The 16,010-nt window shown below is 43.1% G+C and overlaps 1 long non-coding RNA gene and 1 other non-coding gene across 2 annotated transcripts; one reads left to right on the forward strand and one right to left on the reverse strand.

The window, feature by feature from the left end:
• The first annotated feature begins 211 nt into the window (after positions 1-211).
• LOC108581341 lies at positions 212-6,318 on the forward strand. The gene is made up of 3 exons (XR_004179094.1): positions 212-373; positions 4,471-4,526; positions 5,307-6,318. It is a non-coding gene; the product is annotated as an uncharacterized LOC108581341 (long non-coding RNA).
• TRNAN-GUU lies at positions 4,323-4,396 on the reverse strand. Its single transcript has one exon. It is a non-coding gene; the product is annotated as a tRNA-Asn (tRNA).
• Positions 6,319-16,010: the final 9,692 nt, after the last annotated feature.

The raw sequence follows: 16,010 nt of genomic DNA on the forward strand, positions 1-16,010 counted from the left end.
TCTGTGGCATGGCGGCCAGTTAGGCCACTGGAAGGCATGGCAAAATACTGAAAATGAGGGATTAGGTGACAGTGTAGCAACTGCTGAATACTAAATACTTGATCCAGGCCCCATTCCCTGGAGACTGACAGGGAGACACATTGTCCAGGTAGTAGTGGAGAAATACTTTCTGGGTATCTGACCAGCCTTTGTGGAAAGAACTGGCACCATCCTGCAGATGTAACCGCCTGGTGGGTTCTTCCTGCCCACTGTACACACAAAATCAATTCATGGAGACTATGGTATTACAGTAAAGAGTTTAATTGACACAGGCCAGCCACAACCTGTGGGAGACAGAGTTATTACTCAAATCAATCTCACTGAAGGCTTGGAGGTAAGGGATTTTTCATAGATAGTTTGGTGGGGAGGGGGCTAGGGTTTGGGCAGTGCTGATTGTTGGGGATGAAATCACAGGGGTGTGAAAAATGGCCCTCCCGCATTGAGTCAGCTTCTGGGTGGGGGCTAAGGGACTGGTTGATTTTCGGGCCAAATGGTGCCATCCAGTAGTCAGAAATGCAAATGCCTGAAAAGATATCTCAAGAGACCAATCTTAGGTTCTACAGTAGTAATGTTCTTCACAGCAGTAATTGGGGAAGCTGCAAATCTTATGACCTCTGGAATAACGGCTGGTAATTATTTAACAAGGCATATATCTTAGTAGAATTCAGGCCCCTTTCATCCTTCTAACTTGGTGGCCTTTCATTAGTTTTACAGGGGTAATTTAGTTTTGGGGAAGGTTATCATTTAAACCAACCTTTTTGGCTGTCCCCAACCTTTTTGGCACCAGGGACTGGTTTCATGGAAGACAATTTTTTCATGGAAGGGGATGGTGGATGGTTTCCCGATGAAACTGTTGCACCTCAGGTCATCAGGCATTAGTTACAGTCTCGTAAGGAGTGTGCAATCTGGAATCCCTCACACGTGCAGTTCCCAATAGGGTCCGAGCTCCGATGAGAATCTAATGCAAATGCTGATCTGACAAGAGGTGGAGCTCAGGGGGTAATGCTCCAAAGCCTGCAGCTCACTTCCTGCTGCTCGGCTGAGTTCCTAACAGGCCATGGACCAGTACCTGTCTTGTGGCGCTGGGGGTTGCAGACTCCTGATTTAAACTATAAACACAATTTTTCCCAAAGGCATTGCAAAGGAGCAATGGCCTGTAGAAATTACAGTCAAAGGTGGAGTCAGCCGTGTCTGCTTTCTCTTATTGTCAGAATTTTGCAAAAGGCAGTTTTAAGGGACTACCTGGACCAGTTAAAACATCAGACAGTTTTCGGTACTACAGTAAATGGAGCAGATTTTGTGTATACTGCAGTAGGCAGAGATAGCTTGAGGAGCAGGCTCGGCCTCAAACACAACGGGAAGAGGTTGAGACTATATGTGATCAGTTGGCGAGATAAAGTCAGTGGATGGAAAAGTACAGGAGCTTGATTGGCTATCAAAGGTGGTTGGGAGGAGGACTCTTGCTAAAGCTAGACTCAGCAATTACTCTTACACTGCAAACTGGACTTGGCAGCAAAAGAACTAATAATAAGAAAAAGAAACAGAGGGAATCTACTAAGGTTTGTTAAAGGTGGAGTCAACTCTACATTGAAGCTAAATAAGACAATCAAATGAAAAAAGCAAAGCTATTTATTCTGAGCTTGCTATAGGAGAGTCAGTCCTGTTACTTGTGTTTTGGCAGAGACTTGAAGGCAGTCAGAAGGGTGGGAAAGCTTTTTAAAAAGAAAGGCCTTCAGGTATGCTTGGACTGGGCTGGCTGTCAGCATATGGTGAAAGCTGTAGATAGATGAAAAATCAAAATGTTTTACTCAGAATATATTTCTTTGGCATATTTTAAGATGGCTGTCAAGAGCCAGCAAACAAGAAGTAACTCTGCAAACTATCTTTTGTGAGGGGAAATTTTCACCTGGAGAGAATCTGCATTAATCAGCCTTCCCTTGTCAGGATTGAGAGAAATAAAGAAACCGGCCAAGGCCCTACAACCAACTGAACCGACCTCTTGGCTGACGGGACCCATGAAGAGAAACCTTGAAAGCTGTTTCTGGCTGTGACAAGTGGGAAGTCGGACATACCTATAAAAACCCCTCCCTCACTAACTGCCATTATGAGATGAGGCAAGGAGAACAGCAAGAGGGAGTGGAAGTTGGATAAAGGCAGAATAATTTAAAGGCAGAAACAAGAGCGAGGGAGATGTGGCAGAGTAAGAAACCAAGATAAAAGCCAGGAAGTTGAGCAAAACAAAAAGTAAGATTAAAAAACAAGAAAGCAAGGCCAGGCAGCACTGGCTCTGCATGCTGTAGTCCCAACATTTGGGAGGCCAAGGCAGGTAGATAGCCTGAGGTCAGGAGTTGCCCCAGTCAGCCTGGCCAACATGGCCAGCCACCTCCCGTCTAAGAATGGCTGGGCGTGGTGGTGCACTCCTGCAGCCTCCCAGACTACTCAGGAGGCTGAGACAGGAGGCTGCCTGGGAAGCAGAGGTTGCAGTGAGGCAGTTAGCCACTACACTCCAGACTGGGCAGCAGAAGTGACTCTCTGTCTAAACAAAGAAACAAACAAACAAACAAACAAAAGAAGAGCAAAAGGACCCCATTGCTGGCAAGATCCAAACCAGTAAAGGCAGCTCCTCCAGAGAGATGAACATGTGCATTAGAGAAAAAGTATCCTTAACCGCGACTCTATATGATAATCAGCTCATTAAAACTCAGGCATATGGACTGCATACCATGCATGTACTTAAGAGTATGGGATGGAGGCAACAGCCAAGCACACAAGCCAAAGTAACTAAGCAACCCACCTATCAATCTAAAGGCGGAGCAATGGCTAAAGGTGGGCATCCTTGTGAAGAGAAAAAAATCACACATAAAGACCAATTACATCAAACTAATACTGATCTCATCCCGAGTCAGCCCTCTCCCCACTCGAGAGTGTTACTGTGCTTAATAAGCTTTGTTTTGCTTTGCTGCTTTGTATGTGTCATGTACAATTCTTTGTTTGGGACACCAAGAGCCTGAAACTGCACGGCACCATCTGGTAAGAATTAGGATTTTTTTCCCTAAGGGTTAACAAACCAACTCTTTGGAAAGACTTGCTTCACTACTGTTATCAACCAGCAGCCTGATACTTTCCCTGCCTTTTGTGGTTTTGACCAAGCAAGCAAGCAGCATTTCCTCCTGATAAGAGACCACCGACCTAGGAATGATTCTGGCCAGACTACAGAGGATGTGCAGTGAGGGTTTTCATGTCCTCTGCTTCAGCTTTAGACGTCAGAGGGCTGCAAACTCCACTCTCAGATAGCTAATGCCACCATTTTATGAATAAGGTCCCCATGGAGGGGCACGAAACTCAATTGCACATCTGCACATGTTTCCTCTTATAAATATTCATATTGGAATATTATTAGGTATTGCTCCAGTGAAAGATACATTTGCAGAATGTACTCAAATTAGAAGCATTATATAAACACTATAATGTAGCAATGGTGCATTCAGTTCTCTACACTATAGAAATATCTGCGGTGTAGACATTTCCACAATGACCAAAGATATGTGTACCAGAATAGTGACTGCAGCATTCTTTGTAATCCTAAAACCATGAAACCAACCTCATCCCAAAAACATTTTTTTTCTTTTGAGATAGAGTCACACTCTGTTGCCCAGGCTGGAGTGTATACCGATCTGAGCTCCCTGCAGCCTTCACCTCCCAAGTTCAAACGATTCTCCTGCCTCAACCTCCCGAGTAGCTGGGATTACAGGCACATGCCACCACACCTGGCTAACAAAAACATTTTGAAAAGGGTTAAATAAATCATGCACAAACTGGGGAAAAATACTGTTTTCAAAAATGATGGAGAGGATGACTATGATGATGACTGATTCCACTGGTCACATTATTGATAGAACAATCAGTAAATCCAGTAACATCCTGGAGATACTACTGGACTCCTATTACTAAAATATGAAAAAATGGAGGCATGTAAATTACTCATTTAAGCGTATAACGGACTGAATTAGAATTTTATCACACTAAAAGTGGGTTCCTAGGTCTCTGTTTCAGCTTTCCTGTGTTACACAGGTGTAACCCCGCCATTTCAGGAGATACCCGGTTTAGAATCTGGTCGGGAAGGTGGGCTGGCCCTTGACATGGATCAGTCATAAATTAGTGGCTTGGGACTGGCCCGCGACATGGATCAGTCATAAATTAGTGGCTTAATACTGAGGGAAGATAAAATTCCCCCATTTGTCTAGTGATTGTCAATGCGTGAATGCTTTAAAAGTTGTAATAAGCGTCCCTGGGTGGGCTCGAACCACCAACCTTTCGGTTAACAGCCGAACGCGCTAACCGATTGCGCCACAGAGACAAGGATTGCTAGTTCTACTACGCGATATACGAAGGGCGCACTCACTAAACTTCCTCTGTCCCGTTTATTCTCAGGGCCCGCCCGGCAGGACGACTGAGCAAGGCCTTGGAAAACCAGAGAGATTAGAGCGGTGAGTTGCGCTGGTCACGTTGGACACCTGCGCGTTAGGAGATTTTGGAGCCAGACGGAGAGCCGAATGGCCTTCGCCTGCCCTGCCCCTCTCCTGCTTCAGAAGCCCCCAGAAACTCCCCGGTCGGCGACCCAGCCCGAGCAGCCTGGGGTCCCAAGGGAAGCTGAACACCCGGCGGGCTCCCGGGATGGTTCTTCCCGTTCTTTGTGCCGCCTTCAGCAAGTGAGGGAGCCTGTGCCCACCCTGCCCAGTTGCTTTCGGGGCCGCTGCGGAGCTTTCGCTGCAGTCTTCGGATCCTGTGTTCCGCACGGGGGCTCCACCAGGGCAGGGATGGTGGCGAGGGTCGCTCGTGGGTCCCCTCCCGGGGAGCAGGGTCTGGCACTCACCAGGGCGCACGACTAGGACTTGCCGAATGAATCCATCGTCGCCTTTAGCTTTCAGTCCTTTGAAGAGCCCTAAGAGTGGAAATCAAGAGGTTTTTTCAATGGGGAAGTTCTGTTTACAAAGCGTTGATTTCTCGGCACCCCCGCGGGGGGCGGGGGGGGGGCAACTGGCAGGGCCTCCGGTGCACCTTCTGCGCGGTGGAGCCGCGGGGGCTCAGCTGGGCGGTGGTCGGGTCGTGGGACCGTAGGGCGGGAGCAGCGGAAGGGAAAAGCAAAAGCTGGGAAAGAAGCCGGGGAGCGGCGGACCAGACTTCCAGACCTCCTGAAAGGCTCGTGCAGAGGCACAGGTGGGATCTTCTGGAAGTGAGAATTCTTTTTGTTTGTTTATTTATTGTAGCAGAATGGGGAAATGGAGAGAGAACCTGAAAGAGCCCCAAACTCGAGGACCTGTTGCTCCCATAGAATAACATCTTCCAGAACTAGACAGAAACCTAGGCGTCTGGGAACCCTGAAATCCATGGAGGAGTAGCATCATCATGACCCTCTGTGTTCCTTTTTGCAAAGGACTTGCTTCCATTGTTTGTTTGTTCAATTGTCTGTTAAATAAATAAATAAAACTCTTTTCATATCTCTTTAAAATTACTTTGGTTCTATTATTTTATGATTACAAATAATGCTGCAGTCATCATTCTTGTACACTTCTCATTGCCCACTGGTATATTTCTATAGGGTGGAGGCCTGGAGAGCAGTTGTTCCAGCATAGTGTTTACACAGCTTTTATTTCATTCCATTTTCTTTCCTTTGTTGCTTTATTAGCTATAACCCTTTTCTTATTTCAGTGGCTGCTTTAGGGTTTCTGGGATACATCTTTAATTTATCACAGTCTGCTTTCAGGTGTCATTATACCTCCCCTTCTGGCCTTTATCCTAGTATTATGTATTTTTACTTTATGCATTATAAGCTTTGGGATTCATTATTATTACTTTTATTTATTACGTCAAATATTTTTAAAAAGATTTAAATTATAAGAAAACATATAGTACATGCTTTCTAAATGCCATTTCCAATATTGGTTTCTTTGTATGGGCCCACATTTTTATCTGGTATCCTTTTGCTTCTGCTTGGAAGACTCTTAAGATTTCTTGTAGCGTGGGTTGGTGAATTCTTTTAGCTTTTGTATGTTTTTCAGTGTCCTTATTTCACTCACAGTTTTGAAATTTTATTTTTGCATAGAATTCTAGGTTACCTTTTTTTCTCTAGGTACTTAAAAAATGTTGCCATTTATGAAGCATTGTCATTATAATATCATCTTTCTTTCCTGTGTTTGTAAAAATGGCATAAAGCCAGTTTCTCGTGCTGGTTATATAATTTTCAGAATGTGTATTTAAAATTAAAATATTAAATTTTACTAAAAAAACTAAAAATAATAATCATGAATGTCGTTAGATTCATCTTAAGTTCCACCAACAGTGCGCTTAAAATGTGCCCAACCGGAGAGTCAAAGCTACCTGCTGACGTGTAATTTGTGTTTGTGAGACATTCTCAACAGCATTTGCTTTCCCCAGCCGAGTGATTTTCCTCACATCTGAATGTCTTCAGTGCAAAAGGAAACCTTTTTCTTTGCAAAAATACTTTAAACTATTCTTACTTCAAGTAAGTGCATTAAATACAAACTTCTCAGTTGCATCCCTGGAATCCATGGAAAGCCCGAGAGAGACAATCAAGTCCTTCAGGATCAAGAGCTAAACAGGGGAGGACAAAGCGTGGCTTCTTCACTAGGAGTCAAGCCAAAGTCAACTGATTTGGTCTCCAACGGAGACTGGAACTCGGTTCACCAGTGAGGTGAGGATCCGGCCCAGAGGAGGTGGACTTTCTCTTCGTGGTGCCTTCAGATGGGAAATCTCCTAGGATTTCTTTTTTTCCCTTTGATCTACTTCCAACTCTCCCGTTCTATTTCTTCAAGAGTTTTTTCGGATTCCTACTGAGAAGGAACTAAGGGCCGGTGCCCTTCCCTACCGGTCCCTCTCTGGTTGGGTGTCTTTGGCGCCCAAGCTCACCTGGAACTTTGCTGCTTGCCTGAGACAGCGAGAGGACCAAGGAGGGCGGCGGGTGCGGTGGGAACCACAGAGTCACCTCACACCTGCGCCTCCTGGGTTCCTAGCAAATTGAATAAATGCCCCCTGGAGCTTCTCTGCAGGTCATAGGGAAGGGGAGGGTGGCTGCCGACCCAGCGGGAGAAGCTTCAAGAAGCATCGGGAGGACCTGGCCCTGACCCTGGGCCTTGAAGACAGGCCTGACCAGGCTGATTTTGACGAGTAGGCCCAAAGAAAAGGTTCAAGGGCGGCCCAAACCCTGACCCCAAGATTAAGGCTCTTAAATAAGTCTGACGGTTTTGAGAATCATCATTAGAATCGATCCCGCCTGTATCAGGAGACTCCTTTGCCAAAATTCAGAGACCAAGAAAGAGAAAGATTGGGCAGATCAAAGTCTGTAATTAACCCAAACAGGAAACATAATTTTTCTGAAAAATAGTATGTGTGCTGTGAGAAAAAGACTAGCCTCAAGGAGAATCTGTTTTTTTGGCTTGAGTGTAGGGAAGAATGGAGTTGCAACCAACAATGGTGCATTGAAACGGTAGGTGCATCAGGATGTAGACATCAAGGAATTAAAAATATTTTACCTCCAAATACATTGCTTTGACATATTTTGATATGTCTGTTTAGAAAGCCAGCTGCAGACGTAGCCCTGCAACGTTATCTTTTGTTGGGGAGATTTGCATATGTAGGGAGTCTGCACTGATGCAGCCAAGTCTTTCCTTGCCCAGATCTAGGAAAGATGAACTGAGAGTCTGACACCTGTAAAGATCTGAAGGAAACTTTTAGGGTTTATTCTCTCTGAGCGCTGCTACCTGTAAGGTTTCATTTACATATTCAGACCAACTTTGCTAGCCAAGCCTCCTCTTCTCTGCCTCCCATAACCTGTCTTGCCCACAATAAATGGATACACCACTGACTCTGATGGAACCTGGTTTTGGCCATGCTTTGAGCCCTCATTCATTCTGTTACCTTGAGATGGTATATAAGCTTCTGCATCCCATTATGGGTAGGGTAGGGTAATCACTCTGTGGTATCACTCCCCATGTACATGTCAGTACATTTTATGCCTTTTCTCCAACTAATCTGCCTTTTATGACTTGATTTTTGAGTGAAACTTCAGAGGGTTAAGAGGGAGGGATTCCACTGACCCCTACAGTTTTGGAGCTGTAAGCAGGATAGCAAAGCTCTGCTCTTCTGGAAGCTGCAGTAAAGAACCCAGGATCTGATTGGTTGTCATAAGGGTAAGAACTTTTTACCAGCCAGGCTCCCGGCCTCCTTCTCTATGTGGAATCTGATCAAGTGGACAGGAAAAATCACTGTTTCTTTTCCCTCTCCAAAATCTTGATTAATGGGAGAAAAGGATTTGTGTGACTAGTCTTGGGTGTAGTGACTCTGGTGTGCTTTTTGGTACTTTGTGGTACCAATTCATATTGTTTAATCCCTTTCTTCCCAGAAATTGTCTGTTCCTTTGTCTTTGTCTCTATCTGTTATTCTGTCATAAAAGGGGATACTGGTTGAGGTTCCTTCTCATCTTATTTGATGCCCTTGAGAGCTTGACTTATGACCAAGTGGGAGCATTTTCTCTTGTTTTCCCCTATCTGGTAAGAGGTGGTAACTTTCAGGTTATAGTAGGTGGCCTGTCTGAAAATGGCTGGGAACCCGAGCACACTTTTTGTTCTGACTATGTCAAGTTCTTGGGGTTTGTCTTAAGAAATCTCATCCCTTCGAGGCTTTTGTCATCTTAACTCTTATTGCCTGATTAGTCCTAAGAAAGCTCAATCCCAAGAGGGCCTACATGGTATCACAGACTCACAAGTCTGTGACTGGAAGCCCCCACAAATATGTGGGTTGCTGGAGGCAAGTATCATCCTTAACCATCTGTGGCCTACTCCTTACATTGAACTTTTCTCTTGGAGGGGAATCTTTGGGATTGCCTCTTCTATGACCTTTCCAGGAAGTCAACCTGGAAAATGACATCCTGGGCTTTCCACAAAGAGGCTATTTGGTTGAATTGCTATTGGAATAATTACACCATTGGAAATTCTAGTTGCCAGTGGACTGAAGATGGATCCCTTAAATTAGACACTTGAATTTAAAAAAAACTAGAGATCTCTTATTTTAAAAAGTTGATGGAAGATGAAGTTAAAAGAAAGGCACATGCTAGTGTCATAGCTACCCTTAAAATACTCTATCTTGCAGTTCAGTACATAAAGTTCTGTGCTTTTGCTGCCATAGCCTGGGTTCAATTTCCAGTCAGGGAATCAGTTTATTTTGGCTTGATATTTGTGTGGCTTTTGATTTTTTGGAATACCCATTTATTGATCCTTTCCCCTTTCATGGGCAGGTTTTGTTTGTTTGTTTGTTTGTTTATTAAGACAGGGTCTCACTCGATCACCCAGGCTGGAGTGCAGTGGTGCAATCTCGGCTGAATTAATCAAGGACCTATGGCTTCCAACACCATCAGTTGCCTGTACTCTGCCACCTTCAGCAGTGCTATCTGGCTCTAGTGAGCAATAGCATTCCAGGAGAGGAGAGAAAGCTGCACAAAGGCCTGGTTTTTGTGTCCCCCCATCTAGATAGACATAGTAGCATGCAGGGACAAAGCGAAAGAGAAGAGTAGGCAGAGACAATGTGAATCTGTTCACCGCATATTGTAAATGCGTTTAAAAATATTCTTAGCTCATATTTGCAGGTAGCACTAACTATGAAGTTGTTGGACTGAGGACTTTATTTGTGACTCTCACCATCTTCAAAGTCAGCAATGAAGGGTTTCTTCCTCATTGAATCACTAACGTATTTTGGATCTCTCTGACTTCCTAGTTCACTGACCTCTGACCTCTAGACCCAGACTTTAAAGGCCCGTGTTATTACATTAGTCAACCTTTATAATCTCCCCATTTTAAGGTTAATTTAATTGTATCTGCAAAATCCGTTTGCCATGCAATGTAACATAATTATGTAATCAGCAACCATAAGAAAGCTGAAGTGAGTTTTAAACCAACCCAATTGTCCCCTAGAACTGATGTTTACGGTTTCTTTTGAATAAACATAGAAATTGACCCTTTCAGTCTTGAAATTTGAGAAAGTTACATTTGTATTATCTGAGTTCCTTTCTCAGGAAAGCAACCATCCGGCCTTCCAGATAGTATCAAAGAACTGAAATTTACCAGTGTACCACATCTGGACAATGAGATGTCAGACCCCTTATTCCATCATAATTGCCTAAGTGACCACATGCTTCCTGTTGACCAGTTCCTCTTTCTTACCTCTCTGTAATTCCTGTTTTCCTGCATGTAGTTCCATTTCTTCCCTGCTATCTAAACTCTGAATTTTCGTTGATCAAGAAGATGGATTTGAGACTGATCTCCCATCTCCTAAGTTGCGGTACCTGATGAAAGCCTTTTTCCCTGGCAATACTAGTTGGTTTAGTGATTGGCTTTCTGTGCAGTGAGCAGCAAGTATTAAGTCAAACCTCTGGTGTTTCAGTAACAATTATCCTAATACCAGACAAAATAAACAAGAGACTTTAAGACAAAAAAGTTACCAAAGACAATGAGGAATATTTTGTAATGATAAAAGGGTTAATCCATCAGGAAGAGAGTACAATTATAAATACACATGAATCTAACAGAGCCTCAAAATGCAGGAAGCAAAAACTGACAGTATTGAAGAGAGAAATAGACAATTTAACAATAGTAGATGGAGACTTTAATACCACAACTTTCAATAATGGATAGAGCAACTACGCAGAAGAACAATAAAGAAATAAAAGATTTAAACAACATAACCTACCAGACATCTATAGAATACTCCACTCAACAGAAACAGAATACACTTCCTCTCAAGCACACATGGGACGTTCTAATGAATAGACCATATGCTAGCCCTTAACATAAATCTTAACAAATTTAAAAGGACTAAAATCATATAGCTTCTGATATATCTCATAAACTAATACTATTAAACACTATAGTTTCAGGTTAGCATGTAGGGTATGCAGTTTGTTGGTCCTGCTTCCTTCTGTTTGTCATGAATGTGGAGGTGACCATAGTTACACATGTGTAGGCCAGTAGCCCAGGAAAAGGCAGCCAGAAGGAAAGGACAGATATCTCCATAAGAGTCTCCCTATCCTAGTCTCACAAACCAGGAGGAATTGATACATAGGAAGTGAAGAGGTACATCACAGGATCACTTCTCTTCTCTGTCTATCTATGCCTGTTCCTAAACCTCAGTTTCCCCCCACTAAACCCCATTGCACAGGAATGCTGTTGATCACCACCAACCACCATACAGGACTCAAGGACCTTGATTTTTACTTCCATGCCTGTCTGAGGATATATCCTCAGGCCCATGCCTTTGGCTCAATGCAAATCATTAGTGTTCCATAAAAACTGCTTCAAACATATAGTTACAGTTTATAAATCATTCCAAATTAGGTGGCCACTACATGTATTTAAAGAGATATACATACATTATTTCAGTGATTGTGATAAATTGGAAAGAAAGCCTGTGGAGTTAGAATGAAAATCATAAGTGACAAGCAAAAAATATGTATATAGAGATTATAACACAAAGCAACCCACACATAGAAGAGGAAAGTGGAGTTAGGAGTTATGAATATCAAACTTGTCCTCAAGTTAAGTGAAAAGCCAACATGGGCCAGGTGTGGTGGCTCACACCCATAATTCCAATACTTTGGGAGGCCAAGGTGTGAGAATAACTTGGGCCCAGGAGTTTGAGACCAGGCTGGGCAACATAGTGAGACCCCATACACAAACACACACAAAATAGCTGAGGGTGGTGACATGTACCTGTAGTCTGAGCTGTTCAGGAGGCTGAAGCAGGAGGATCCCTTGAGCCTGGGAGTTTGAGGTTGCAGTGAGCTGTGATCATGCCATTGCACTCCAGGTTGAGCAGCAAAGCTAGACCCTGTCTAAAAAAAAAGAAAAAAAAAAAAACCTAACATGGGTCCCCAGTGGGGGAAAAGATGCCACTATAACATTGGTTTGCAGCAAGAAGTATATTAAGACACTGACCAAAATCCTTTTATTACTTATTTTGCTTTTATTTTTTGAGACAGGGTCTCACTTTGTCATCCAGAATGGAGTGCAGTGGCATGATCTTGGTTCACTGCAGCAAAAAACACTTGAACTCAAGCGATCCTCCTACGTCAGTCTCCTGAATAGCTGGGACTACAGACACGCCACACTATGCCCGGCTAATTTTTTTTTTCTTTTTTTTTGAGGTGGAGTCTCGCTCTGTTGCCCAGGATGGAGTGTAGAAGTGGGCATTTTACTCTCAATTTGCCAAGGACAGAAAAACTGAGGCACAAAGGTGTAAAGTTTGCAGGGCGAGTGTAGTGAGGAATAGAGACCAAAACCTTGGTTTAGGCATGAAACTGTCTTTCCCCTCTCAGCAATGAGTATCAGCTTCTACAAACATGTAACATCACTGTTGGTTAAAACATCTCAGGATTCAATTTAAACTTTTTAAAGCGCACCCATTTGCACAGCACTGTGCCAACAGCACCAGGGGTGAAAGAAGAAAGAGTATACCCTATCTGCCTTGAAGGAACTTAAAACTACTTATTCTCAACTGAGTCACAGATATGTGGAGGTGCGAACTTCAATAGCAAACATGGAGAAAAGTCTTTATGATACCTGGATCAATATTCTCTTCCCACAAAAATTCAAATAAGCCATTCCTCATGCTCTGGTTAGATTGAGGGTATTTTCAGAAAATCAGAGACTTTGTAACACCCTTTCTGTCTCTGAGTATCAACTTTACGGACAGCAAACAACTGCAGGTGGACATCCAGGATCAGAGCTATGAGACATATGGCCAAAATGAGAACAAGGCCAAGTGGAGCAGATCACCGTTCTCAGTAGAAGGCCAGGCCAGTTTAAGAGCTAGTCCTTTCCTCTCCACAGTCGGCTCTCACATTTTTAAATTCACCGTAAAATCCAAAACCTGTTACTAATAGTCGGGGAAGGGAGAAGCTGTAATGACAGGGAAACATGGGAACAAGGGCATGAGAGGAACAGGGATATTAATTAGAAGAGGATTCTGGTTAACACTGAAATTGAATTTGCTTTCCAATTTCTACAATTATTTTAAAATAAATCATTGCGTGGGGGGTGACTAAAAGTTGCAGTCCAACTTACTGTGATAGAAAAGTAAAGCCAAAAGCCCACTTACTAAAGAAGTGAAAAGATGAGCTTTGGTGTGTGGAAAAACTAGTTTAAAAAAAACTTCATTCATTATAATTGTAGGAAAAAAAAATTCTCAAGCTAGAGAAGAAGAATGATATTACCTAAGACCTTAGTATAAAGGTACTATTGTGCAGTGATTAAAGAGCATATACCCTAGGGCCAAATTTCCTGGGTTCAAGTCTTACTTATCGTGACTGTGCCTCAGTTTCCTCATCTGTAATGGTAATAGAGTAGTAACTACCTCTTTGGATAGTGGTGATGATCACATGATGATAATTCTTAAAAACCTACTGCAACAGTACCATGACAAACACTATGTGTTGGTTCTCCCTTCAAAATACCACCTATTAGCTTTTGGGCATATATCATTTGGATCTTTCTCCTCCATATACAGTTTTACACAGTTGTATACAGATAAATGTTTAAATCTTTGAAATATTTTGGGATTATTGAAACTCTCGAAGCAGGAGAACCATCAGTCCTACAGTTCTTAGTATCTTCCCAAACACAGGAAGTGATACAGGAAGCCATTATTTCATGGCCTTATGTTCATGTTTTATTTAAGAGGCTGTAAGGTTTGGTAAATTGGCCTTAAGATTTGAAGTCATGGCCAGGCACATTGGCACAATAACTGTAATCCCAGCACTTTGGAAAGTCAAGGTGGGTAGATCATTTGAGGTAGATCATTTGAGCCTGGCCAACATGGTGAAGCCCTGTCTCTACTGAAAATACAAAAACTAGCAGGGTGTGGTGGTGCACACCTGTAATCACAGCTACTTGGGAGGCTGAGGCAGGAGAATAACCTGGGAGTCAGAGGTTGATGTGAACTGAGATCATGCCACTGCACTCCAGTCTGGGCAACAAAGTGAGATTCCATCTAAAAAAAAAAAAGAAAAGAAAAAAAAGATGTGGAGTCAGACCTCAGGGGATGTGAATTCTGACTGCCTCATTCCAGTTGAATCATCTTGTCAAGTTGTTTTATCAGCCTGTGGGTTCTTCTTTCCTCATCTCTAAAATGGGGAGTAGTTGAGAGACTGAGGAATAAAGATATGGAAATCCCAGTGTAAAGCCTGGTGCTGCGTATGCTTTTATCCTTGAGATAGACCCTGCCTCCTGTCCTGCAGGCAGTGACTGATAGCAGCACACATCCAGCTCTATGATGCAGGCATGTCTGGTTCTTTCTCTCAGAGTGTAAAGAGTGCAAACACTCATGAAAAATCTGGGTGCTGGAGGAGGAGCTGCAGCCTCAGAGGAGCCAGCCCAAACTACAAGGCCAGCCGTGCGCTCCGTAAGGAGGTACCGGCCTGTGGGAAGTGTATAAATACTGTTTGAAGTGGGCGCAGCCCAGGCTGGCAGAAAGAGAAAATCTGTGTATGAGAAGGTAGAAATGTATGAGGCAGGCACAGAACTAGACTAAGACACAATGAGGCTATGGTCCAGTTAGGTGTCTAGGGTTTTCCATTAAATAGCATATTAGTAAAATGGAGACAACTGCCTGTGTTGGCATAATAGCAATGTGGCTTCTATCTGTGTGTCCTTGGTCAAATTTACTTCACTTTTCTGCATGTCATTAACCGAGGCTACCTCATTTATAAAATGGAAATACTGACAGTATCTACCTTAGAGGGTTATGAAGATTAAATGCACAATTGCAAGTAGTTAGAACCATCTCTAACACATAGAAAACTCTGAACAATTATTTTCTATAATTATTATGTTTGTTCCCATTTATAGATGTGGTGATTGTCATTAACATTTTCTATAAGAGATATTTTCAAACTTTCCAAAGTGCCTTTCATGATAAGAATGTTTCTCCTCCAAACTTTTTAAAAAAGTGTTACACTAGGTGGAGTATTAACTGCTAGGGCTATGGGATAGATAGATGATTGAGCAGCTGTTATGCGGAAAATGAATTATTAATTTGCTCAGGACCAGCATTGACTATCCTTAGAGGGTTTCAGACATAACGTAGATTGTAGCATTCAAAACTTCTTTTAATCTTTCTTTTAATCCTTTGTTGAAATGAAATCATAGAAGCTCAAATGTGTAAAACTCACTAAAGCAGAGATATTGGATTGAAGAGGGGATAGGTCTGGAGCCCCTGCTTCTCCCCAGTACGTGTCTTTACTTCCCCTGACACTTTCTAGTAACTCTAAGGAATAGAGTTTGAAAGAGGACCTGCGGATAACTACTTAGAAGAGTATCAAGGAGAAAAATCAAGCATGAGATGGGGTAGATGACTGTAAATGTTCAGTCCAGCTCTGGGACTACATGGTTCTAAACATTAACTGAATAACTACTTGCATGTGTACATACTACCGGGTGCTGTAAGTCGGGTCATAGGTGGCACTGTCTTTAGACTCACAGAGCCCACATTCCACGTTGGAACCCACGTGTATTAGTCCATTCTCACACTGCTATAAACATGTATCTGAGACTGGGTGATTTATAAAGAAAAGAGGTTTAATCGGCTCATGGTTCTGTGGGCTGTACAGGCTTCTGCTTCTGGGCAGGCCTCAGGAAACGTACAATCATTGTGGAAGTCGAAGGAGAAGCAGGCATGGTCTTCACATGGCCAGAAGAGGAGAGAGAGAGAGAGCAAAGAGGGTGCTGCACTTTCAAACCACCAGACCTCATGAGAACTCACTCACTATCACGAGAATAGCAAGGGGGAAATCCGACCCCATGATCCAGTCACCTTCCAGCTGTTCCCTCCTCCAACACTGGGGATTACAATCCAACATGAGATTTGGGTAGGGACACAGAGCCAAACCATATCACCATGAGAAATGC

This window comes from Papio anubis, chromosome 1, assembly GCF_008728515.1.
Source record: "Papio anubis isolate 15944 chromosome 1, Panubis1.0, whole genome shotgun sequence".
NCBI classification, from domain to species: Eukaryota; Metazoa; Chordata; class Mammalia; order Primates; family Cercopithecidae; genus Papio; species Papio anubis.